This window comes from Schistocerca serialis, chromosome 2, assembly GCF_023864345.2.
Source record: "Schistocerca serialis cubense isolate TAMUIC-IGC-003099 chromosome 2, iqSchSeri2.2, whole genome shotgun sequence".
Taxonomy (NCBI): domain Eukaryota; kingdom Metazoa; phylum Arthropoda; class Insecta; order Orthoptera; family Acrididae; genus Schistocerca; species Schistocerca serialis.
The window spans coordinates 562,328,906-562,353,692 of NC_064639.1; the positions used below are offsets into that span (position 1 = coordinate 562,328,906).

A 24,787-nucleotide genomic window follows, 5' to 3' on the forward strand; every position below is an offset into this window, starting at 1 on the left:
ACATAAGATACATGCACAGAGATTTATGATATAATCATGTTTTTGTAGAAACTGTGATATATTTTCTCTTATGCTGTAATTTTTTTTAAGTTTCAGGGGTGAATAGGGACAGCATTGTTAGGAAATATCACCATGATCCTAGAGGTCATCACCACAAACATGTTACACAAGAGGCCATTGGAAAAGTGATGTCACTCCGAAAAGCTTCAGAAAATTTTAAAATTGCGAAATCTGCATTGCAAAGGCACAGCAGAATGTCTAAGCACGAAATTGGAAAGAGAAATAAGAAGGAGGAGAAACAGTTCTTGGTGTGCCAACTGAAGTGAAGATTGTGGAAAGTATTGTTACTTGTGGAAGATGGGGAATCCACTAAACATTTTTGATGTACGATGTTTTGTGAAGTACTATTTGGACAGAGAAGGAAGAATAATAAAGCAATTTAAAAACAATCTTCCAGGTCCAGATTGGCCACAATCTTTAATCGAGAGACACAAAATTATTTCTCCGCTAATATGTCAAACTATATCCTAAAGCAGGGCTAAAGTTACCTCACAGGATATTGTTCGTTATTTTGAAGAGTTGCAAATGTCTCTTAATGGTGTTCCCCCAGAGCAAGTATTATATTATGATGAGACAAACCTGGTGGACGACCCTGGGAGGAAAAAAACTTCTGTACAAAAGAGGCTGCAAATATCCTGACAGGGGTATGAATCAAACAAAATCCAATGTATGCGTGATGTTTGCTGCTACAGGCGATGGCACATTATTGCCACCTAACGCGATACGTAAAGCTAAACAAACACCTATACGATCTGTGGAGTGAAGGTGGTCCTGCTGGGGCAAGGTTTAACAGAAGTAAATGAGGCTACATGGACGGCAGCTGTTTCTCACATTGGTTTAAGTCTATAGTGATACCTTATTTTCATTGCTTTGAGGAAAGAAAAGTCATTATTGGTGACAACTTGAGCTCTCATCTGTCTCTAGCTGTCATTGATTTGTGCGAAAAACATGGCGTTGAGTGTGTTTTCTTACCACTGAACTCAACTCATCTTACACAACCTCTAGATGTCGCAATGTTTAGGCCATTGAAACAGGCTTGGCGAAAGGTTCTGGAGAATTGGAAAAGCAGAACTAACAACAAGTTTTTAGGAATTGATAAAAAGTACTTTCCTCGACTTTTGAAAGAAATCCTTGACATGTCATCACCAACCATAGAAAGAAACGTTTCAAGAAGACTGGTATTTACCCTTTCAATGAAGATCAAGTTATTGGAATGTTGTCATCTGAAAAAAGTGGAGAAGGCAGCACTGGCACTGTTAATGACAGCCTGGTTGAATTCTTAAACCATCAAAGGTGGCCTGATGATAATTTGCCAAAACCAGGTAGAAAAAGGAAACTGAACATACCACCTGGCAGAAATGTTCATGCACATGACTTGTCGAATCCAGTGAATGAATCATAAGAAGGTAGTGATGGTGACAACAGTGATCACAGTTATGAAGAGAGAGAAGTCTCCACAACTACTCACAAACCAAAAGAACTGTCTACTGATAGGGTGTTACACTTTGGGGATTGCGTGGAAGTGAAATTTGAGAACGTAAAGGGGGCTCAAAAATATTTTATTGGTAGAATTACCGAAGTTGTGCTTGAAGGAAAAACATATGTGGCATCATTTTTGAGTCAAAACTCCAAAGACAATAATGTTTACGTTTTCCCTGGTGTTGAAGAAGTATCTGAATTTGATTCTATTCAAGTGATTCAAGTCATGAAAGAACCGTTAATAAGACGAGGCAGACATATGTTTGAAAGATGTTTTAATATCCTAAAGTATTAAAGGTTAATTTGTATTTTTAAAAACCATTTTTATGTCCCTTTTGACCCATTTGCCTGTTGCAATAAGGTTCTGTGAGTTATATTTATCACTGTCCCTATTGACCCCTACCAAGGGGTAAATAGGGACACTTTATAATTGCTAATTACTACAAATTATATTAAGCAATACCAAATATACCCAGTTTCAAGATTGAATGATTATACCATCTCCCTCTTTAATGATTAAAAACTCATGTTCAGATTGTATTTCTGGATTTATTATTTAAAAACCTGAAATTCTGTCCCTATTCGCCCCAGTCTATGGTACAAACTTTGCTTTTCGTCAGTTAACGATGTATTTGACTTTCATACGCAATAAAACTCTCACTTTCAACATAAATATATAACGTCCCTTAAGTCCCTCTTACAGTCGAACTTCAGATACAAATTAAATTACAGTTAAAAGAAAGTTGGCTTCTAAACCATAACTTTTCTTATCATAAATCAGAAAATAAGTCTTGCCTATTGCAACGTTATGTCAAGAGTTTTCAAGAGTTCTTTTACAACTGTCTTTGTATAATAACAATAGTCAATGGCCCAGTAAGCACAGAGCTGCGTATAAACTCCATGGTTCTTCGTTACGCACGCACTAAAACATCTGTGAATTGCCTAACAGGTACTTGTCAGTGCCGTTCGTCTGCCGCGTCTACTTTCTTCCCGTGACTGATTTTAAACCACAACTGCTGCTCGCTGCTATCCTCGCTCTCCATGCCAACATGCCTGGACGCCCAATGGGAAGACGAGGAGAACAAGTTGCCGCAATCGTTAGCGTCCTGGGCCAAGCACTCGGTCTGGACAGCAAGCAAAAGAGGATGGACAGCAAGCAGAAGAGGAAGAAGCCTGTATAGTGCTTCTGCTGTCAGAAGCTGAGGCACTTCGCTGCGGACTGCACAGGTGTACTCGCATGTTTAAAGTGTGCAAAGTCGCACCTCACACACGATTGCACGAAACCTAGGGACACCGCAGCTACATGTTTCAACTGCGGCAGCACACATGCCGCCATCTACCGTGGCTGCATTTATCTCAAGACTGTGGCCGTGGGAAGGGGCGGCACACATGCTGACGGCAGATCACCACGCAAGAGGAGGTGGCAATGGACGAAGATGCGATAAACACTCTGCCCACACTTCTGCTGGTGTTGGCGCGAGTGTAGGACTGTGCTGCTGCAGTCCCGAAAGCATTCGCAAGATCGATGATGCTGTCGCTAACGCAGTTTCCGCTCTCAAATCTGCCATGGCAGAGGGTAGGGCTGCACTTCGGGCTGAGATGGTAATGCAGGGTGTTGTGGGGGTGCTCACAGAGGTGACAATAGAGATGTGTGTCCCCTCCTCGAAAGGGGAGGGCCTGCGGAAACAAGATTCAAGCCAGCTCCATCAGCAACGTGGGAGGATGTCGTTAAGGACATCAAGCCACCCACCCACCCTCCCGAGGACAAGGCGGAACAGCCACTGATGGAAGATGAAGACACAACTGCTGTGCCCATCCAAGAACAAGACACAGAAGAGGTAGTCAATATGCCGCCAGCAGGGACAGAAATGACTGCTCCAGAACTACTGAAGATGGTCGCAAAATCATTGCGTGACAAGACGTATGCGCATCACAATACCCCGTACCCTTTTACCGACTCCAATGTTCCTAAACCACCTCTACCCCACAAGCCTTATGATTTCGGTTGGGCAATTGCAAATCTAACCGCCATCGTTCCTAAGAGGGACTTGGACCTTATAAACCGCTCCTTATTTTTACTGAGTATGACTGACAATGCATAATCTCTGCTATTCCAAGAGCTAAACAGAAGAAGAAGAACAGACATTCCTCTTCCTCACACCGCAAGTTTCCTAGCACCCACAATATTTAATCCTGTCGAGCTCAGATAAGTTTTAGCTAACCCATCTTATATTCGTTGAGTAAATGTCAATAGACAAGACTCCAATATTGCAGACCACCTCAGGGGAGGTTGTCCGTACCTCCGAGCAGGTGATTTTAAACCTGCACACACAAACATGTGACATGCAGTAGGTGGGATTCCACATTCATATCCAGAATATCGTGTGTTTGAGACATAGAAGGCTGAGTGGTTCTAGAATTTACACAGAAATTCTCGAATCTCTACAGTGTGTGGCCTTTAGATGCTATATCATCAATTATTATGCTGAGAGCGTAACATGCATGTTCACTGTCATGAATAGAATCATCATTGACAGTAACAAGACATTGTGATATTCCAAGGAAGTGAGCAATACGTGAATATTGATGCCTGTGATGTATGTCAGTGACAACTTTGAATTTTGTTCTGCAAAATAATGGACCAGTTCCCAGCAAAGCCAAAATGAAGAACTAATGTGACAGAATTCTGAGATGCGGCTGGTTTTACTTCTGCTATGGCCTGTCTCTGAATCCTCCGGATGTGATGGTGAGTTATTCCTTTCATGACCCAATGCCTAACCTCTAACAAACTTCTCTCGCTCTACTCTCTTCTTCACCAACTCTGCTCCCTCCCACAATGCATAGATTATGTCATTGTCAGTGTCCTGAAGGTGTAATGCTTCAATAGTCATCACTTCAGCACCGAGTCACACTGCACACTCCTGCAACCAACATTTATTTTGCAGCTCTTGACATATACACAAAGGCATCAGGTCCATTTCTGTGTACTTCTTTCCTGTGACATTGCTTATGGCTAAAAAACATGTTTCAAATTAATGCAGTAAAGGCATTTACATACTTCCTTCACTGGCCGGCATTTTAGCCAATTTGGTCGTAAGGAGTAGAATTTTATGAGACCATTTTTTAAATTTAGGTTCTCCTTTTTCATTAGGAGACATACTTTTCTTATTGATCTTGTCAGATATCTTTTTACCATTTCAACTTTTTCACCATTTTCACTAAAAGAGAAAACATTACCCTGGTTAGGACTTTGGCTGCTGCAATCTTTGTCATCCCTTAGGTAATATTCCAGAGAAACAGAAAATGTATCATCTTGCAACGGATGTCCACAGTAAGAATATGGGCATGCACAAATACTTTTCGCATTCTTTATTTTACAAGTTTTTGAAACCAAATAATGTGAGGAAATGGGTATGCATTTCTGTGTCTGCTGCTTAGAGTAGCTACCTGGTATCAGCGTCAGTAACTGGACCGTCTCAGTATAGATGACTTCTGAGATGGCAGTATTTAGGTTTCGAAACCACACATCACATTCCGTGCATATATCACTATCTTCTGGTTCTGGACCAATTGCATCTGCATTTATACACTTCACAAAGTTTTCAAGACGTTGCTTGTGTAAAACTTTATCAGTTTCTTCCACTTTCTTTTTACAAACTGTTTTCTTCTTGTGCTTCTCACCTTTCCTGGGCGTAAAGAGGGATATAGTAGGGGTTACAGCAGAAATGCTAACATTCAATGCACCAACAACTTCGCATCCAGGAATATAAACATCTGCACTGTCTTCTTCAGTTTCACATACAGATGATGGCGATTGTTCAGATGGGTTGTCACTAAATTTCTTCTTATAGTGAGGATAGCAATTCCTGCACAATGGATTTTTCACTTTTCCTAAACACCTCTTTCTCGTGTCTTTTTTCATAGTCCACACACCTCACTTTTTCACTACTGTATTTCCTCACTGACATTGTATCTAAGAAGAAGTTAAAACCAAACACAATACTCAATGCATAATGGCTTATGTGCAAGTCCTCACTTGTTTGTTATCAATATAAGAGCACTGGAAACAGTGTTCCCAACATGCATATTTTAGACTAGGAATTTAATGATGCAAAATACGCAGAATGTTGAAAAATTTTTAACACTTGACACAGAAAAATATTTTTCACTGTGTTTGTACTGACTAATAACATATTAACCAAACAATATTTTGTGCAATCTCCAAAAGTTTTTGGATGTGGGTTTTCGAGTAAATAATTCGTAAAAACTCGTAAAAATGTATTTTTTAACATTTTCAGTAATAAACATTTAGAAAATACAGATAGATACAGAGGAGATACTGTTTATAATTACAGCAGTAGTGTCTGGTAATATGACAGAAAAGTAGCGTTTTGTAACTTTCCAACTAGAAAAAAAGTTAAGTGGAAAATTAGCTTGAATTTCGTATTTTTGTCTTAAATTTGTAAGTTAAATGAAGCCCATAAGTGTGTGGCTGTCAACTAAATTTCAACAAACTAAGAGGGAGCTCTAAAACAAATCATCTGCCAGGCCTCTGACACTTTCAGTTTATTAGCTATATTTCTTTTTGTGCTCTAATGTTTTAAGAGTTAGTATTTACAAAATACGTTTTTCAAAGTGCTGTAACATTTATAAAAATAAAGATAAAACGATAATACTTCATTTCGTAACACTCACAATATAGAGGTCTAATACATATTTTTTCCAGAGAAATTCATGACCATGACTTGACATGAACTGTATGATTTGAGATGGAATCATCGAATTGCAGTCTCAGTAGATTTAGATTTTCAGAATCCGTGTTGTGTATTTGATAACAGATATTTTTTTCAATTCTTTTGGGAAAACCAGATATTAGTGAAAGAGGCCTGTAGCTTTGTACTTCTGTTTTTATCCCTTTCTTGAACAGGGGTTTTACTTTTGCTATCTTCATTTTTTCTGGGAACACCCCTTCTGACAGAGAACAATTACCGTTGTTGAAAGTGGTCTGGCTATCAGGGGAGCACATTTCTTCAAGATGCAGTCAGGGATATTGTCATGCTAACAGAGAATTGGGGCTTCAGTTCTTTGATTATAGCAAGTATTTCTTTTTCATTAGAGGGGTATAGAAAAATATATTTATTATTTCTAGTACATCTGGACTGATTTCTGGAAGTACACTGTAAATTTTTATTTATATTATGTTCTGCTATCTGCGTAAAATAGGAATTAAATGTCCTTGAAGTTTTTGTAGGTTCAGTTATCACAGTTGACTTCTCCGTTAGGCATTTAATATTATGGAAATCTGTCTGTTCTACTGCAGTTTGCTTCCTTACAATATTCCACATGGGTTTCATCTTATTGGTGGAATTTGTTACGTATGTCATTTGCCATTATTTTTGCTTGTTTGACAGCAATTTTGAAGTCTTTTGATAGGTTTTATAATAAGTATCAAATTCTGGTGATGTGAATTGTTTGGACAATCTGTGTAGTAATCTTTTTTTGTTTGAGGATATCAGAATCCCAGAAGTGATCAATTTATATATTTTTTTCCTTGTGTATATTCAAGCACAATTCAAAACAGTAGGAAAAATTGTTAATAAGATTATTAAATTCTCCATCTGTATGTTTGCAGTTAAAAATCTTTTTCCAGTTTTCTTTGCTCAAGTAATGGAGAAAGTGATTTATATTTTCATTACTGTAGTTTCTACTGGTGGTTGGTAGGCAGTGTTTAAATTTTAGCTCAGTTTGGATACTCAGATACAGTTTTTGAGTTGTGTGATCCCTAAAGCCTATGTTTAGTGTTTCTGTTTTACAGTCATTTCTACATTTACAAATATCTGATCAATGGTGGTAGATGAAATCTTTGCATATGAGTTGTTGTTTCTATGGTAGCTTCCATGTTAAATGTTTGCAAAAGATTCAGTAATTCATTCCTTTCCTTGGTGTCCTGGAAAAATCAATATTAAAATCATCATGTAGAATAACTCTTCTGTTTCTTTGTGTTACTCTGTTAACTGAATATTCCAAACTTATTAGGAAAGTATTTGTGGAAGCAGCTGGAACTTTGTATAAACAAGTAATGACTAGTTTAGTGTCCACTATTTCATCTTCTGATAGCTCTACATCTTTTTCCTTCATTATTTCAAGAGGATATTTTATAAGTATTAAGTTTATATTATTTCTTATGAATATGCAACTACCATGTTTAAGAATTTTTCTACAGAATAACCACCTACCATAAAGTTGGGTAGAGACACAGTATGTTACTTGTCTTCATCAAGCCAATGTTCTGTGAGACACAATAATAATGTAGCTTTCACTTTGTTTTCTAAGAGTTTTTGACCAATAGATTGTTTCTACCAATCACCAAATCCAGTAGCTGCTATCTCTCTTTTTAAAATTTCCCACAATCCACCTCCTGGGTGTGCTAGCACATTCAGTGCAATTCTCCTGGAAGCCAAATGTAAACCAGAACAAAGTGTCTTGCACCACACAAAGAATGTGTCCAGACTTTTTGTCAAATTCTGCAGAGTGGTGTCCCATTACCAAGTCCTCATGCCAGAGCCGCAACTGCCATCCTCAGCCCTACCACTAATAGCTCTCCTCACTTTCTAACCAACAAGCCCAAGCTACCCTCCTTGTTTAACGTCTCAATCCCAGCACATCTCCCACTAAAACCCAACCATGAACCTTGACAAACCCTAACACCTAACAACCCAGGCTCACAATCCATCCTTAACTTCTGATCCAGGTCCCTCTCTGATCCTGGTATGTCAATTATTTCCAAAAACTTAATATTCAGCCCCATACTCAAATTTAACCAGACTGCCTTAGTGAAAATATCCTGTTATTCATTTGTAAACTCAAATGTAAATATCACTGTTTCCCAACACATAACAAGCACAGTGAACATTTAACCCTGTAAAGAACAGCTCCAAACTGTATCAAAGTGGGATCCTCTTTCTCAAAGCTATCTTTTCCTGGCATTCTAAGGATTCCTCAATTCTTGCATTATCTCTCACCAAAGTTCCAACTCTCCTGTGACCTGAAGGCGTCCCTTTCTGTGATCATTCTCCCTGTGGACAGGGGTCAGCTATTGTGTACTTCACTGTAAGGAGAGGCAGAGGGCCACCACAAGCTCTTGGATGCCTCAACCTACAAAATTGTCCCTAATGACAACATTCATTCTATCTAGACTGAGCTGTAGAAATTTCTGAAAACTCTAGGCCCCTCATAAAGGCTCCCAATTGATGCCATAGAACTTCTAAATCTCCCTGACCCATACACCATCAGTGTCTACCAACTCCACAAAATACAAAAGTACCAATGTCCTGGTTGTACCATAATAGCTGGCTTTAAATCCATCACCAAATGCATTTCAGCTTGGGTTTAAAAACACCTCCAGCCCATCATGCAGAACCTTCCATCCTACATTAAAGACACAAACCACTTTCTGAGATGTTTCAACTCCATTCTCACCTCTCTCCTGTCTGGAAGGCTTGTTCTCATTGATGCATCCTCACCTTATATGAATATCTTACATACAGCCTTTCCTCACCCTGGGATACTACCTCTCTCAATGCCCATCTAAAATCTTCCTAAAATCTCATTTATTATTACACTAGCCTGTTTCATCCTTCCTCCTAACAGCTTCACTTTTAAAGGTCAGAACTACAAACAAACCAAATGGACTGCTATGGGAACCTTGATTGTCCCATCATATGCCAACCATTTCATGGGCCATGTGGAAGAGACACCCCCTAAGACCCAGAAGTTTTTTGCTCAAGTCAGGTACTGATTTATCAATGACATCGGAACTCATGGTGAAGAAGAATTCCACTTCTTCCTGCAACAGATTTACGCACTATAATTCTATCCCTTACTTTTATTTCCATACATAACGAAGTATCCAAATGTTCATTCTTATGTTGTATGAATTATCTCACATTTTACACAATGTTTATATTGTACTGGGTGACCATGCCAAATATCTCACGAAATAAGCGTCAAACGAAAAAACTATAAAGAACAAAACTTGTCTAGCTTGAAGGGGGAAACCAGATGCCGCTATGGTTGGCCCACTAGATGGCGCTGCCATAGGCCAAATGAATATCAACTGTGTTTTTTAAAAATGGGAACCCCCATTTTTTATTACATATTCGTGTAGTACGTAAAGAAATATGAATGTTTTAGTTGGATCGCTTCTTTCACTTTGTGACAGATAGCACTGTAATAGCCACAAACATATGGCTGACAATTTTAGATAAACAGCTGGTAACAGGTAGGTTTTTTAAATTAAAATACAGAATGTAGGTACGTTTGAACATTTTATTTAGGTTGTTCCAATGTAACTTTGTGAGCTTATCATTTCTGAGAATGCATGTTGTTACAGTGTGATTACCTGTAAATACCACATTAATGCAATAAATGCTCAAAATGATGTCTGTCAACCTCAATGCATTTGACAATATGTGTAACGACATTCCTCTCAACAGCGAGAAGTTCACCTTACGTAATGTTCGCACACGCATTGACAATGCGCTGACGTTTGTTGTCAGGCATTGTCAGTAGATCACGATAGCAAACATCCTTCAACTTTCCCCACAGAAAGAAATCCGGGGACGTCAGATCCGGTGAACATGTGGGCCATGGTGTGGTGCTTTGGCAACCAATCCATCTGTCATGAAATATGCTACTCAATAACACTTCAACCGCATGTGAGCTATGTGCCAGACATCCATCATGTTGGAAGTACATCGCCATTCTGTCATGCAGTGAAACACCTTGTAGTAACATCAGTAGAACATTATGTAGGAATACATTGCACCATTTAGATTGCCGTTGATAAAATTGGGTCCAAAATGCCGCACCATACATTAACCCACAAAGGTCGCTGATGTTCCACTTGTTGCAGCCATAATGGATTTTCTGTTGCCCAATAGTGTCGTCCAGGATATGGAGCAGCATTCATAGCACACACCCATTGGGCATTTTAATCGCAACAGCGATGCACCAACACGATATTGACCTTTTCCGCAATTGGTACATGGTCCATTTTAACATGGGTAATGTATATGAAGCAAATACCGTCCGCACTGGAGGAATGTTACTTGATACCAAATGCTTATATGTTTGTGACTATTACAGCGCCGTCTATCACAAAGCTAAAAAAGTGGTCCAACTAAAACATTCATATTTCTTTATGTACTACACGAATATGTAATTAAAAAAATGTAGTTAATATCCGTTTGACCTATGGCAGCACCATCTAGCGGGCCAACCATAGCACCATCTTGTTTCTCCCTTCAAGCTAGATGAGTTTCGTTCTTTGTAGTTTTTTTGTTTGATGCTTATTTCGTGAGATATTTGGCCCAGTCACTATCAATGGACCACCTTGTATATAAGAGAAAGCGCATTATATTTCAGACAAATAGTGGGTCTACTTACCTTCTAAAGTTAGTCTCAGCATCAGAGTGCTTCCTTCCTTCTTATATAACCTACCGAAAAATGTTTGTCCAGGGTTCATTTAAATGAAAAGTCATTGTAACATTATGTTGCTGTTAACTAGTTTTTTTATTTTCTTTGCATGTTCTTCTAACACATGTTAGAACCAAATACTTAACGTTTCTCCAAAAGTACACTGTGCAACTTCCTTACACCATGTTTTTGTTGTTTCTGTTGTTGTGGTCTTCAGTCCAAGGACTGGTCTGATGCAGCTCTCCATGCTACTCTATCCTGTACAAGCCTCATCATCTCTGAGTAACTACTGAATCTGCTTACTGTATTCATCTCTTGGTCTCCCTCTATGATTTTTAACCCCCACATTTCCCTCTGGTACTAAATTGGTGAGCCTTTGATGCCTCAGAATATGTCCTACCAAATAATCCATTATTTTAGTCAGGTTGTACCAGAAATTTCTCTTCTCCACAGTTCTATTCAGTACCTCCTCTCTAGTTACAAGATCTACCCATCTAACCTTCAGCATTCATCTGTAGCACCACATTTCACTAGCTTTTATTCTATTCCTGTCCAAACTGTTTATCATCCATATTTCTCTTCCATACATGACTACATTCCATACAAATACTTTCAAGAAACACTACATGACTCTTAAATCCATACCCGATGTTAACAAACTTCTTATCTTCAGAAACGTTTTTTTGCCATTGTCTTTGTACATTTTATATCCTCCCTACTGTGACCATAATCAGATATTCTGCTTCCCAAATGCAAAATTCATTTACTACTTTAAGGGTCCCATTTCCCAATCTAATTCCCTCAGCATTACCTGACTTAATTTGACTACATTCCATTGTCCTCATGTTGCTTTTGTTGATGTTCATCTTACAGCCTTCTTTCAAGTTACTGTATGCTCTGTTGAATTGCTCTTCCAAGTCCTTTGCTGACTGTGACAGAATTGCAATGACTTGCCAAATCTCAAAGTTTTTATTTCTTCTCCCTGGGCTTTAATTCCTACTCCAAATTTTTGTTTTGTTTCCTTTACTTCTTATAGGGGACAAGCTGAGCTCACATATCGCTCTTGAAGTACTCTGGTTGTGTAAAGAGTACAATATAAAAATTGTAGCATTGCCCCCAAATGCAACACACCTTCTGCAGCCCACTGAATTGCCAAATAGTGCTGAAAAGGCTTCCATCATTCAACATGGCTCGGGAAACAAGACTCACTTCAGTCATCAATGATACCTTTCCAGATCACTGTTTGCAGAAGAGAAATGAAGCAACTGAGAAGGATCAAACAGTGAGGTGTAGAAGGCTTTCCTGCAGGAAAGAGCATTTCTCCAGAAGATATTCTTGCTGCCAGTCTGAACAGGCAATCCACTTAGGAGAAAGAACTAAAACTGCACAGAGTGCTCCTCACCTGACAAAGACAACAATAAACAAAGAGGATACAGACAGTGACACTGATGAGACCTTGTCTTTTGTACTTTATGCAGAATCAAATGACCGTGTAACCATGGATGTTCTGGATGAGGAAGATCAATCTGAAGACACAGATTGTGCGAAGGGACGTAAGTAATTGTTACATATGAAAGTAAACTGTATCCAGGATGAGTCACAAAAAGGGCAATGACAGGTTACATGTTGTCTGCCATGGAAAAATGTGGAAATAAGTGGAAGTGGCCCAAGAAAAAGATGTTCTAGAATATGATGCAGAAGACTTTATCCAAATCATCAGCCCACCAGAACAAGTTGGTCCTCCAGGTATTTTTTATGTAAAGAAATTAGGACTGTATGAAATGCATTGAATTTTATTAGATGCCTTTTTCATTTGCAGTTTTTTTCATGATTTTGTGTCTTTAGTATCTGTTCACAGTTGCTCAAACTCATTGATGTGTTCAATCTACTATCTTTATAAAATTTTTATGTTACTAATTACTTTTATGTCATTCTAATGGAGCCAATACTGGTTCAAATAAAGAGCAGAATAGTTATTTTTATTTACTGATTTTAGCCTTAACAATGACTTGTCCCAGTGTAACCCCCAACTCATGGGGTAAAATTGGGACAAAATCAGGGGGGCTCACTTGAAAAGGAATCAGTACAGAACAAAATGCCTTTCATGTTCAAAAAGATGAAGGTTAAATATGTCAAACTAACCTACATTTAGTCATTTTGCACAAAATCTTTTCAGAAAACGAGGAAAATACTAAAATCCATCGCAAAGTAGCCCAATTTATAATATTTTACTTTACTACATGCTTTACCACATATGTGTTGAAATGAATATTTCTCAATGATTTAAATTTTGTTTTGAATTAGGCACTGAAATCTTACATACTACTAATAATTACAATAGGTGATGGCAACAACATGGTGAGTACAGGATGGACAAAGGTAGTAAATAACAAGGTTCTGTGAGGGCATACCATCAAACACATTGGAGAACTTCTTGAACAGTATGTAAATACCAAAAAATGATGTAAATTTAGGCTTATGTATCAAGATTTTATCTCTCTTTACAGACACTGACAAACAGTACAAGTAAAGGAAAATGTATAAGTCAACAGAATGGCTCTTAATTTGTGGCATATTTTTGAATTTCCAACTGATACAATTCCAAGATATTTAAATAATTGCTTCTGACATTTCCAAAAATTCTTTTGTATTCTGTAATCAGTTTTTGTATATTGTTATATCCACAGTTTTTATAAATTTTGTGAAAGGGTGCATTAATGTTAATCTGAGGTATTAGAAGAAATTAGGAACTTGTTTACCAGACAGTAATATTTCCATATGAACATTCAGCAGTGTTGAATTTATTTTCTAAACATTGGAACTTAAATTAGCTACCTACAAGACACACAATATATAGAAATTAAATAGATTCATAGTTTTATGATATTGGAAGGAGTATTTCGTGTGGATGATTCTCATCCATCTTTTTGAGGTATATTCATTAACAGTTTTTGTGATATGATTTTTCAATGCAAATTAAGGTATACAGGTTGCTTATCAGATTTTGTAACATCACTAACTAACTTAAGGCATCACACTGTGCCAGAAATCCATCCGTTCCTTGTTGAGCCCTGTACCTGCTTCAAGAGTGGAGCCTATTCCTAGATAATTTGTGCTGTCTGCCTCATATTGTTTCCAGTCTTCTGTAAGTAATTCATCAGTGTCATATGGAATTGGATCACTGAAAGGAGAAAGTTCTGAATTACAGTCAAACTCTGTAATACTTTATTACTGTTGTTTATAATAGGAAGTAAGCTTAAGACTTTATGTATCTTTCCCAATTTTATAATACACTCCTGGAAATGGAAAAAAGAACACATTGACACCGGTGTGTCAGACCCACCATACTTGCTCCGGACACTGCGAGAGGGCTGTACAAGCAATGATCACACGCACGGCACAGCGGACACACCAGGAACCGCGGTGTTGGCCGTCGAATGGCGCTAGCTGCGCAGCATTTGTGCACCGCCGCCGTCAGTGTCAGCCAGTTGGCCGTGGCATACAGAGCTCCATCGCAGTCTTTAACACTGGTAGCATGCCGCGACAGCGTGGACGTGAACCGTATGTGCAGTTGACGGACTTTGAGCGAGGGCGTATAGTGGGCATGCGGGAGGCCAGGTGGACGTACCACCGAATTGCTCAACACGTGGGGCATGAGGTCTCCACTGTACATCGATGTTGTCGCCAGTGGTCGGCGGAAGGTGCACGTGCCCGTCGACCTGGGACCGGACCGCAGCGACGCACGGATGCACGCCAAGACCGTAGGATCCTACGCAGTGCCGTAGGGGACCGCACCGCCACTTCCCAGCAAATTAGGGACACTGTTGCTCCTGGGGTATCGGCAAGGACCATTCGCAACCGTCTCCATGAAGCTGGGCTACGGTCCCGCACACCGTTAGGCCGTCTTCCGCTCACACCCCAACATCGTGCAGCCCGCCTCCAGTGGTGTCGCGACAGGCGTGAATGGAGGGACGAATGGAGACGTGTTGTCTTCAGCGATGAGAGTCGCTTCTGCCTTGGTGCCAATGATGGTCATATGCGTGTTTGGCGCCGTGCAGGTGAGCGTCACAATCAGGACTGCATACGACCGAGGCACACAGGGCCAACACCCGGCATCATGGTGTGGGGAGCGATCTCCTACACTGGCCGTACACCACTGGTGATCGTCGAGGGGACACTGAATAGTGCACGGTACATCCAAACCGTCATCGAACCCATCGTTCTACCATTCCTAGACCGGCAAGGGAACTTGCTGTTCCAACAGGACAATGCACGTCCGCATGTATCCCGTGCCACCCAACGTGCTCTAGAAGGTGTAAGTCAACTACCCTGTCCAGCAAGATCTCCGGATCTGTCCCCCATTGAGCATGTTTGGGACTGGATGAAGCGTCGTCTCACGCGGTCTGCACGTCCAGCACGAACGCTGGTCCAACTGAGGCGCCAGGTAGAAATGGCTTGGCAAGCCGTTCCACAGGACTACATCCAGCATCTCTATGATCGTCTCCATGGGAGAATAGCAGCCTGCATTGCTGCGAAAGGTGGATATACACTGTGCTAGTGCCGACATTGTGCATGCTCTGTTGCCTGTGTCTATGTGCCTGTGGTTCTGTCAGTGTGATCATGTGATGTATATGACCCCAGGAATGTGTCAATAAAGTTTCCCCTTCCTGGGACAATGAATTCACGGTGTTCTTATTTCAATTTCCAGGAGTGTAGTTTGTAAAAATTTGTGCAGAAAGCTCCCTTTGTAACACTGACAATACTGAATCAATATTAGATTCTCAGTCTCTGTAAATATTATGTAAATACTTTTATAATTTAGATTTTACTACATTTGCAATTTGAAATCTGCAACATTGTGAAATAGCGAAGTGTCTTTTAAGAGCCAATGTCATGTAAAAGCTAAGTAGAATTATATATTAGAACAGCAATTCTAAATTTGTACTAGTTTGTTTACTGATGGTTACAAATTCAGCGTAATCTGTTGAACTGTTTTTCCTTGCCTATAATGTGAATATAAATGAATCAATGAAAACAACAGTTGCAAATCACTGAAATGTCAAGTTACAGTGGGTAGTTACAATTTACTAAATTCTTGACATAAAGCAAAAATTGTCGAATCTGAAAAATATTAAAGTGTAGTCCTCAAATACATTACTTCCCTTGTGATTGTTGGGATACATACTTTTTGAACTGTTTATTTATTAATTTGTACATGACATGTTGTGGGTACATAGACTGTACAGTAAGATGTCAGTCAGTATTTGACAGTGTGCTATTTCTATCATTATAAAACATCATTAATTATTTAGAGCTACAATTTAGATTATTGGTACATTGTTATTAGAACTGGACCAATGGTTATAATGCTACTATACTTTCAGTTCATAATAACGGTACATTATTATTTATATTTGTACAGAATATTATTGTTTATCAAAGAATAGTTTCAGACTTGTAAGCAATAGTTAATTAGATAGGCCATCAGTGCAGCTTTGAATCCTGTAATACTCTTTACAGAATGTGTGTTACTCAGTAATTTGTATGTGTGTGTGTGTGTGTGTGTGTGTGTGTGTGTGTGTGTGTGTGTGAGAGAGAGAGAGAGAGAGAGAGAGAGAGAGAGAGAGAGAGAGAGAGAGAGTGTTGCAGAACTCCATTTTGGAAGAGCTTAATTTTTGTTCAGTACATATGGAGACCCATTTTTTGCCTCCTATTGTGGACATGTACAACTTTGTTTCTGAGGAAGATTGCAGGATTTTCAGACACATACTGCTTTACGAATACTATGGTTTTATGTATGTGCAAGTATGGAAGTTGAAGGATTTGCAGTTTTTTGGAGAAAAGCTTGTAATATTTTCCTTGTGTGGTCCATTTTATGATTCTTATGAGTCTTTTTTTTTGCATTGTGTTTAGCTTAATGCTGTTTGGAGAAGCTCACAATAAAATAACTCCTTATGTCAGAAGTGACTGAACATTTGCATAGCACGCACTTTTTAGACAGTCTTTGCTGCAGCAGTTATCAAGCATCCTCGCCACAGAACGTGAAGTGCTCAATTTCTTTTTGTGAGGTTGTCAGTATGAGTTTCCAACCTGCAGAACCCAAAAAACTTTGTTAGGTCAACTCTTTTTACAGCTTTGTTAGACAACTGGATATTTACAGTTCATGGAACCTTTTCGTTGACATTATATAAGTTGAGTGCTACAGTTTTTCCTATATTTATGATTAGCTTATTGCGTGTGAAACATTCTTCTATGCTATTCATTGGCTTTGTTGTATTTTCTTGTAATAATTTTGTGCACTGATGAGAAAGCTTGTGTCATCAGCAGACCGATAAGCATTTTGACAATAAATGTTTGTTTGTAGGTCATTTGTACAGGAGGAACAGTGCTGGTCCCAGTACTGATCCTTGAGGAACACCATGTTCACCTCTTGGTAACATGAGAAAGTGGGTGATTTTGTTGTATTCATTGTGTTGTATTTCCACTGTTTCTTTATGTCTACAAAGCCATGACCTGACCCTTCACAGCGGTGCTTCTGATGCCCTGTTAATTCAATTTCTGTAGTAGCTTCTCATGATCTATAATACTGAATGTCTTCAACAAGTCAGGGCATAAACCAGTAACATATTTGACACTGTCCAGTTTCTGGTAAATTCCACTCAGGAATTCATAGATAGCAGGGTCAGTTGGGCAGTTTTTTTCAAATCTACACTGTGCTGTGGACATAATCTGCTCTTTTTGCATAAAGCCTGTAGACTTTTGTGCAAGAAATTATCTAAAATTTTTGAAAAGTCAAACAATAAGGCAATTGGTCTGTTATTGCCAACTACTTCTACATTTCCTTTTTTTGTATATCAGTTTCAATTTAGCAGTTTTTAGACAGGACAAGAGTGTTGCTGATGCCAGTGAACTATTTTTGCATAATTATACCAGTGATTTTACAAGAACTCACTACACATTTTTTTCTTATTTTTTCAGGTATGCCAGCTACTACTGAAACCTGTTTCATTTTTAAGGTTTTTATGATGTTCAAACTTTCTTCTTCTTTCATTGGGTGCAGATACAGTGAGGTAGCAGAGCTGCTCATCCTAAATGATGATCCTCTTGCACTTTGATTGCTTGGGGTAATCATAATGATTACCTGTCCACTTATATCTGAAAAATAGCTGTTGATGATATTTTGACTTTCCTTGGGTCTGTTATTTTCTTTTCATCTTGTCATAACTTGATGTTGGTAGTGATATTCAGAAATCTGTGGATGTGTTGTACATTTACAGATAAACAAATGATTATAATTTCAGAAAAATTGATGATTTATTCAAGAGAAAGCACTTCCTAAACTGAGAAAGTTAAAATGTGTTGGTCCACCTTTGGCCTTATGCAAACTTGGCATTGATTGACAGAGTTATTAGGTGTCCTTCTTAGGGATATCATAACAAATTCCATCCAGTTGGTGTATTAGATCATCAAAATATTGAGATAGTAGCAGGATGCTGCCCATAATGCTCCAGACACTCTAATTGGAGACAGGTCTGGTGACCTTGCTGCCCAGTAAGGGTTTGGCAAGCATGAAGACGAGCAGTAGAAGATCTCACTGTGTGCAGGTGGACATTATCTTGCTGATGTGTAAGCCCAAAATGACTTTCCATGAAGAGCAACAAAATGGGGCATAGTATACTGTTGATGTATGACTGTAAAGATGACAACCAAATGGGCCCTGCTATGAAAATAAATGGCGCTCCAGACCATCACTCTTCATTTTCACACTGTATGGTGGGCAACAGTCAAACTGGCACATCTCCAGACACGTTTTCAGCCTGGAATCTCAATGATTGTAATAAAATAGTCTTCAGTGATGAATTTCACTTCAAACTGAGCCCCAATGACCAGAAAAGACATGTCTGGAAATGGCCCATACAGTAGTGGGATGCCACCCTGACTGTTGCCGACCATACGGCACAACAACCATGAAGGACGGTGTGGGGTGACCTTTTTTTTCATAGGAGAACCCCTTTTTTGTCATCTGTGGCACCCATACAGCACAACAGGATGTTGACAATACTCTGCACCCAGTTTTGCTTCCCTTCATGGCAAGCTATCCTGGGCTTACATTTCCGCAGATTGAGACCCACCTGAATATTGTTAGGGTTTCTACTGCTTCTCGTTATGCTTGCCAAACTCTAACTTGGCCAGAAATTTCACTGGATCTCTCTTCGAGTGAGAATATTTGGTGCATTATGGACAGGGCCCTCCAACCAGCCATGGATTTTTACTATCTAATGTACCAATTGCACAGAAGTTGGCACAATATGCATCAGGAGGACATTCAACAACTTGATTGATCAGTGCCAAGTCAAGTAACTGCTTGTTTGAGGGTTAGAGGTAGACCAATTCATTATTGATCTGCTTAATTTGTAAAATCCTTTCCAATAAATCACCTAATTTTCCTGAAATTATAATAATTGGTTTTGCTGTACATGTACATCACATCTTGTGATTTCCATCCTATTTGGATAATTCCTTTGTGGTTTATCCTTTTTTTGTCTTGGAATGTATTTGTTTTCTTAACAGTTTTTTAAAGTATTGTCTTGGATTTTCTGCAGTAGGCAAGAAATTCATCACACACCCACTGTATCTTTAAAATATCATATACTTTTATTGTTTTTTGCTTGAGATCTTAATTCCGGCTGTTATCCAAAACTTGTTTTTGTTATTAGATCTCAATGTGTGTTTCTTAATTGGGAACACATGTTCAAGTAGTTAGTAAATATTTACACAAATCTGTTGTACTTTTCACATGTGCTGCAATTATAATATACTTCATTCCATGTTTCCTTAGCTAACAGTTGTCTGAGGATACTTATAGTTTTTTCACGTAGGATTCATTCTTCTTTAACTAATTGTGTTTGCATTGTGGTTTTGGGTTTAGTATGGAAAGCAATATACTCCCTGTTAATGTCACTAAATCTCATATTTATGGATTCAGCTCAATAGTGGTATACATGGTTTTAGTAATTCTAGTGGGAATGTTTATATTGGTCTATAAATTACAGATTGAAATTATGGTCATGAGATTTTTGCTTTTCATTTGAGTTTTGCTGGAAATTTATGTTAAAATGACCACATACTGTTAAATCTTTTTTTATTAGCTTTAAATTTACTGAACGCACTGTCTAGTTTCGTAAGAGTGTATGTAAGACCCCATCTGGACTTCTGTAGAGGCTAATTATAACTATTTTTATCAAAGCAGTTTCTATAGCTGAAATTTCAAAGTCTTTCTCCTTTCATTATTATTGTTACACATTTCTGAAAAAGATGTAGCTACAACTACAGGCTAATTGAATTGTATATGTGAAATGCTTTGAGCTACATTTTGTAACATTATTGTTAGGAACTGGACAACAGATGGAAAAGTATGGAGTTTCTGTTTAATGTTGCACTGACACTGAGGCTATTGGAAGTTGCGAATGACACTATTACAATCAAACGTACTAAGTAAGGCATCAGATCTAACACATTACATTAATTCAACAATATGGAAAAGATAGGTTGGTACTAATCACGTGAGAAAGGGACTAAATGAGAATATTTGGAGCATTATGGGCATGACTCTCCAACCAGCTCAGGATTTTGACTGTCTAATTGCTTCTTTTAGTTACTTCCATGCACTGTTGTTGTATGGCATAGTTTCCTGGGATAATCAGCCACTTTCCAAAAAAAATATTCATTACCCAAAAGAGAATTATTAGGGTAATGAGTGGAATCCTGCCTAGACATTCTTGTAGAAACCTTATTAGGAAATTGACAACTACATGCCAATATATCTACTCTCTGTTATGTTTCATTGGAAAAAGTGAGCAACTACACAAAACCAATGATTCATACCATACTCACAATGTCAAAAGGAAGATGGACCTCCATTATGAATTAAAACACCTTAGTATTGTACAAAACGGAGTCCATTACATGAGCTGCAAGGTGTTCAATACTCTCCCACCATCACTGAAATCACTTTCCCACAAGCTTCCCAAATGTAAATAACAGCTTAAACACTATCTAATAGACAGTTCCATGTATTGGGTTGAAGCATATATAAATCGTATTCACTCCAATTGATTTTTTTCTTTTAATTAAATTTGATGTAGACTTACGCATTATGATAGTTAGAATCATTGTTAACATTACTAGGTCTTTTGTGTAGCTATTAGCATCTACCTTTATTTTAACTTTTTTAAGTGTAGATTTGTCCTTACATATTAATGTGTATTTTGTCTTATATCTCCTCTTTCGAGAGGGTTTTTTATGTGTTCCTTTTGTATAATTTCTAATAATCTGACATGTCCTACACCCATGCAAATCTCTTTCTGTATTGGACTGATGGGATCTAAATTAATAAATAAATAAAATTGAATGGAATTTGTCACAATACCTATAATGAGGGCATTCAACAACTTGACCAATCAATGCAAAGCCAAATAACTGCTTGCATAAGGCCAGATGGGTTAAGTCACAGACAGGCACAATGAAAAAGACTTCTAAAATATTAAGCTTTCAGATGAAGTCCTTCTTCCAAAACAGGTAACACTGTGTGAATCCTTAATATTTCAGCAGTCTTCTACACTGTGCTTTTCTGCAATTCAATGCCTCCTCTCCTCCTCTATGTGGCAAGTAGCAATTAATCCTTCCCATATTGCTGTTATTCCATCCAAGACTTTCCATTATTTGACATTATGTAAGTTCATCAGCATTGGTGTATTGTCTTCAAGAATTTCAGTATCTTAGAAGCAATGGGCAAGAAGACATATTCTTTATAGTGTAACTGTAGGCAATTGAAGGTATAGATTAAGAAGAATAAGAGAACACCATAAATTAGAATGTTAATGATTAGAGAAGAAATTAGGCCAGTTTTTAGATGGTTGGTACTCCTAATTGGAGGGAAAGAAATTAAAAATACTGTTCAGTTCCTTAGACAGTGAATAGTACAAATAGGCACTTGATAAAACATGCAATCAGACTACACAGATCAGTCTAAGAAAATATACTGCTGTCTTGTTATTTCTGTAACACTGTACAAAGAAAGTGGAAATTATCAAATTGAAAAAAGAATTAGGCAAGATGATTACATTTTGCAAGAGTATTTATTGTAATTTTAAAGAACTTTTTTGAAATATTTAACTGGGATGAGAGAGCAATTCATCTTACATGATCTTAACTCATAGAAACTGAATTTCTTGTTGACATTGGTTTGAAACTTTCTGGCAGATTAAAACTGTGTGCTGGACCGAGACTCGAACTCGGGACCTTTGCCTTTCACGGGCAAGTGCTCTACCAACTGAGCTACCCAAGCACGACTCATGCCCTGTCCTCACAGCTTTACTTCTGCCAGTATCTCGTCTCCTACCTTCCAAACTTTACAGATGCTCTCCTGCGAACCTTGCAGAACTAGCACTCCTGAAAGAAAGGAGTGAAAATCTCGTTCTGGAAACATCCCCCAGGCTGTGGCTAAGCCATGTCTCCGCAATATCGTTTCTTTCAGGAGTGATAGTTCTGCAAGGTTCACAGGAGAGCTTCTGTAAAGTTTGGAAGATAGGAGACGAGGTACTGGCAGAAGTAAAGCTGTGAGGACGGGGCGTGAGTCGTGCTTGGGTAGCTCAGTTGGTAGAGCACTTGCCCGCGAAAGGCAAAGGTTCCGAGTTCGAGTCTCAGTCCGGCACACAGTTTTAATCCGCCAGAAAGTTTCATATCAGCGCACTCTTCGCTGCAGAGTGAAAATCTCATTCTGGAAACATCCCCCAGGCTGTGGCTAAGCCATGTCTCCGCAATATCCTTTCTTTCAGGAGTGCTAGTTCTGCAAGGTTCGCAGGAGAGCTTCTGTAAAGTTTGTAAGGTAGGAGATGAGGTACTGGCAGAAGTAAAGCTGTGAGGACGAGGCGTGAGTCGTGCTTGGGTAGCTCAGTTGGTAGAGCACTTGCCCACGAAAGGCAAAGGTCCCGAGTTCGAGTCTCGGTCCGGCACACAGTTTTAATCGGCCAGAAAGTTTCATATCAGCGCACACTCCACTGCAGAGTGAAAATCTCATTCTGGAAACATCCCCCAGGCTGTGGCTAAGCCATGTCTCCGCAATGTCCTTTCTTTCAGGAGTGCTAGTTCTGCAAGGTTCGCAGGAGAGCTTCTGTAAAGTTTGGAAGGTAGGAGGCGAGGTACTGGCTGAAGTAAAGCTGTGATGATGGGGCGTGAGTCGTGCTTGGGTAGCTCAGTTGGTAGAGCACTTGCCCGCGAAAGGCAAAGGTCCCGAGTTTGAGTCTCGGTTCGGCACACAGCTTTAATCTGCCAGAAAGTTTCATATCAGAGCACACTCCACTGCAGAGTGAAAATCTCATTATGGTGACATTGGTTTGTTTGCTTCAGCTACAGAAGAAATTCAACAAGGAACCAAAGAATTGGTTAGAACTAGTATGGTAACAGATTCATATTTGTTTTGTCATGTTGCGAGTCCTTCTAAAGATACTCAGCTTCTTCATCAGTTTAAAGTATCAAATTTCATTACTTCCAATGAATAGCACCTATTTATTTATTTATTTTTTTGCTGGTGTGTTATTTGATATGAAATTATTTTAAGATCTGCAATCTGAGGTAAAATTTTCTTATTAACAATAAAACCTCCTTCTGAATATCTTCTTTGTTCTTTACTAAAAGATTCAGTGCTGAGCACAGGTCTTTATGGTCGTACCAATGACTTTCTAATGACACCACAAAGTGAGGTGATCCAGAGGTTAAGGCACTATAATCACATTTAGTAGGAAAGGTTTTCAAAGCCATCCAATTTCAGATTTAATATGCAAGAAGTGCTAACTTATTATAAGGCCTAACAAAGATCTGCCAGATCTTCAGAGCAATGTGACATATGTTAAATCTTGACAGAAAAGAGTCACACAAATTTCTGACCATATATTGACCAGTTCACTACAAACATATACCGAGAATAATAGACATAAGTAATTTATGTTATTTTCTTTTCTGTACCAGTACTAGTACAGATGTATTCATTGCCATTTTAAACATTCTAATAGAAAGTATGTGGAAAAACAGTGAATGAATGAAATGAATTACTTTACCTATATTTCACAAAATTTGTCCACAGTTGTAACAACTGCATTGCGATTCTGTATCCAGCAGAATCTGTTTCTAGTGATGTATAGTAACTCATGTATCTTCTGTCATCACCATGGGAAGCACCTGTGCAACACACACCATATTTTAAGTTGTAGCTTTATGGAAGAAGCATTCTCAAGTGAAATACTTAAAATTGAAAGAGAAAAATCAGAGGGTGTAACTGACACTTTGAAGCATGTAAAATTGTTTACCTGGGAAATCAGGATATGCATTGAGAGGTCCACTGAAGGAAAACTGATAATAGTAAACAGGTTCTGAAGAATCCCTACTCATGTTTTGTACAGTGGTGTCTACTGCTTCCACAATCATAAGATCTGATATCATCTGCAAACAAATGAGATTTTCCCATATTATCCATACTTTACAATATGAAAAACAGTGAATATGATAAAACAGTACTGGATATAGTAAAACTTCTGACCATAATTAAATACAGAAGCAAATTACATGTTATTTATATTTGTCACTATTTTAACAATATTAAGAAAAGGATAGTTGCTACTCACCATACAGCAGAGATACTGAGTTGTGATAGGCAACAAAAAGATTGTCACAAAATGAGCTGTCAGCTAACAAGGCAACAAGGCCTTTGTCAAAA

General features: G+C 38.5%; 1 long non-coding RNA gene and 1 other non-coding gene across 2 annotated transcripts; both read right to left on the reverse strand.

Annotated features, from left to right (window-relative positions):
• Positions 1-14,066: 14,066 nt before the first annotated feature.
• Positions 14,067-24,461, reverse strand: LOC126456744 (uncharacterized). The gene is made up of 3 exons (XR_007585383.1): positions 24,381-24,461; positions 24,132-24,252; positions 14,067-14,197 (listed from the first exon to the last, which is right to left on the reverse strand). It is a non-coding gene; the product is annotated as an uncharacterized LOC126456744 (long non-coding RNA).
• Positions 22,290-22,364, reverse strand: Trnas-uga (transfer RNA serine (anticodon UGA)). The gene has a single exon. It is a non-coding gene; the product is annotated as a tRNA-Ser (tRNA).
• Positions 24,462-24,787: the final 326 nt, after the last annotated feature.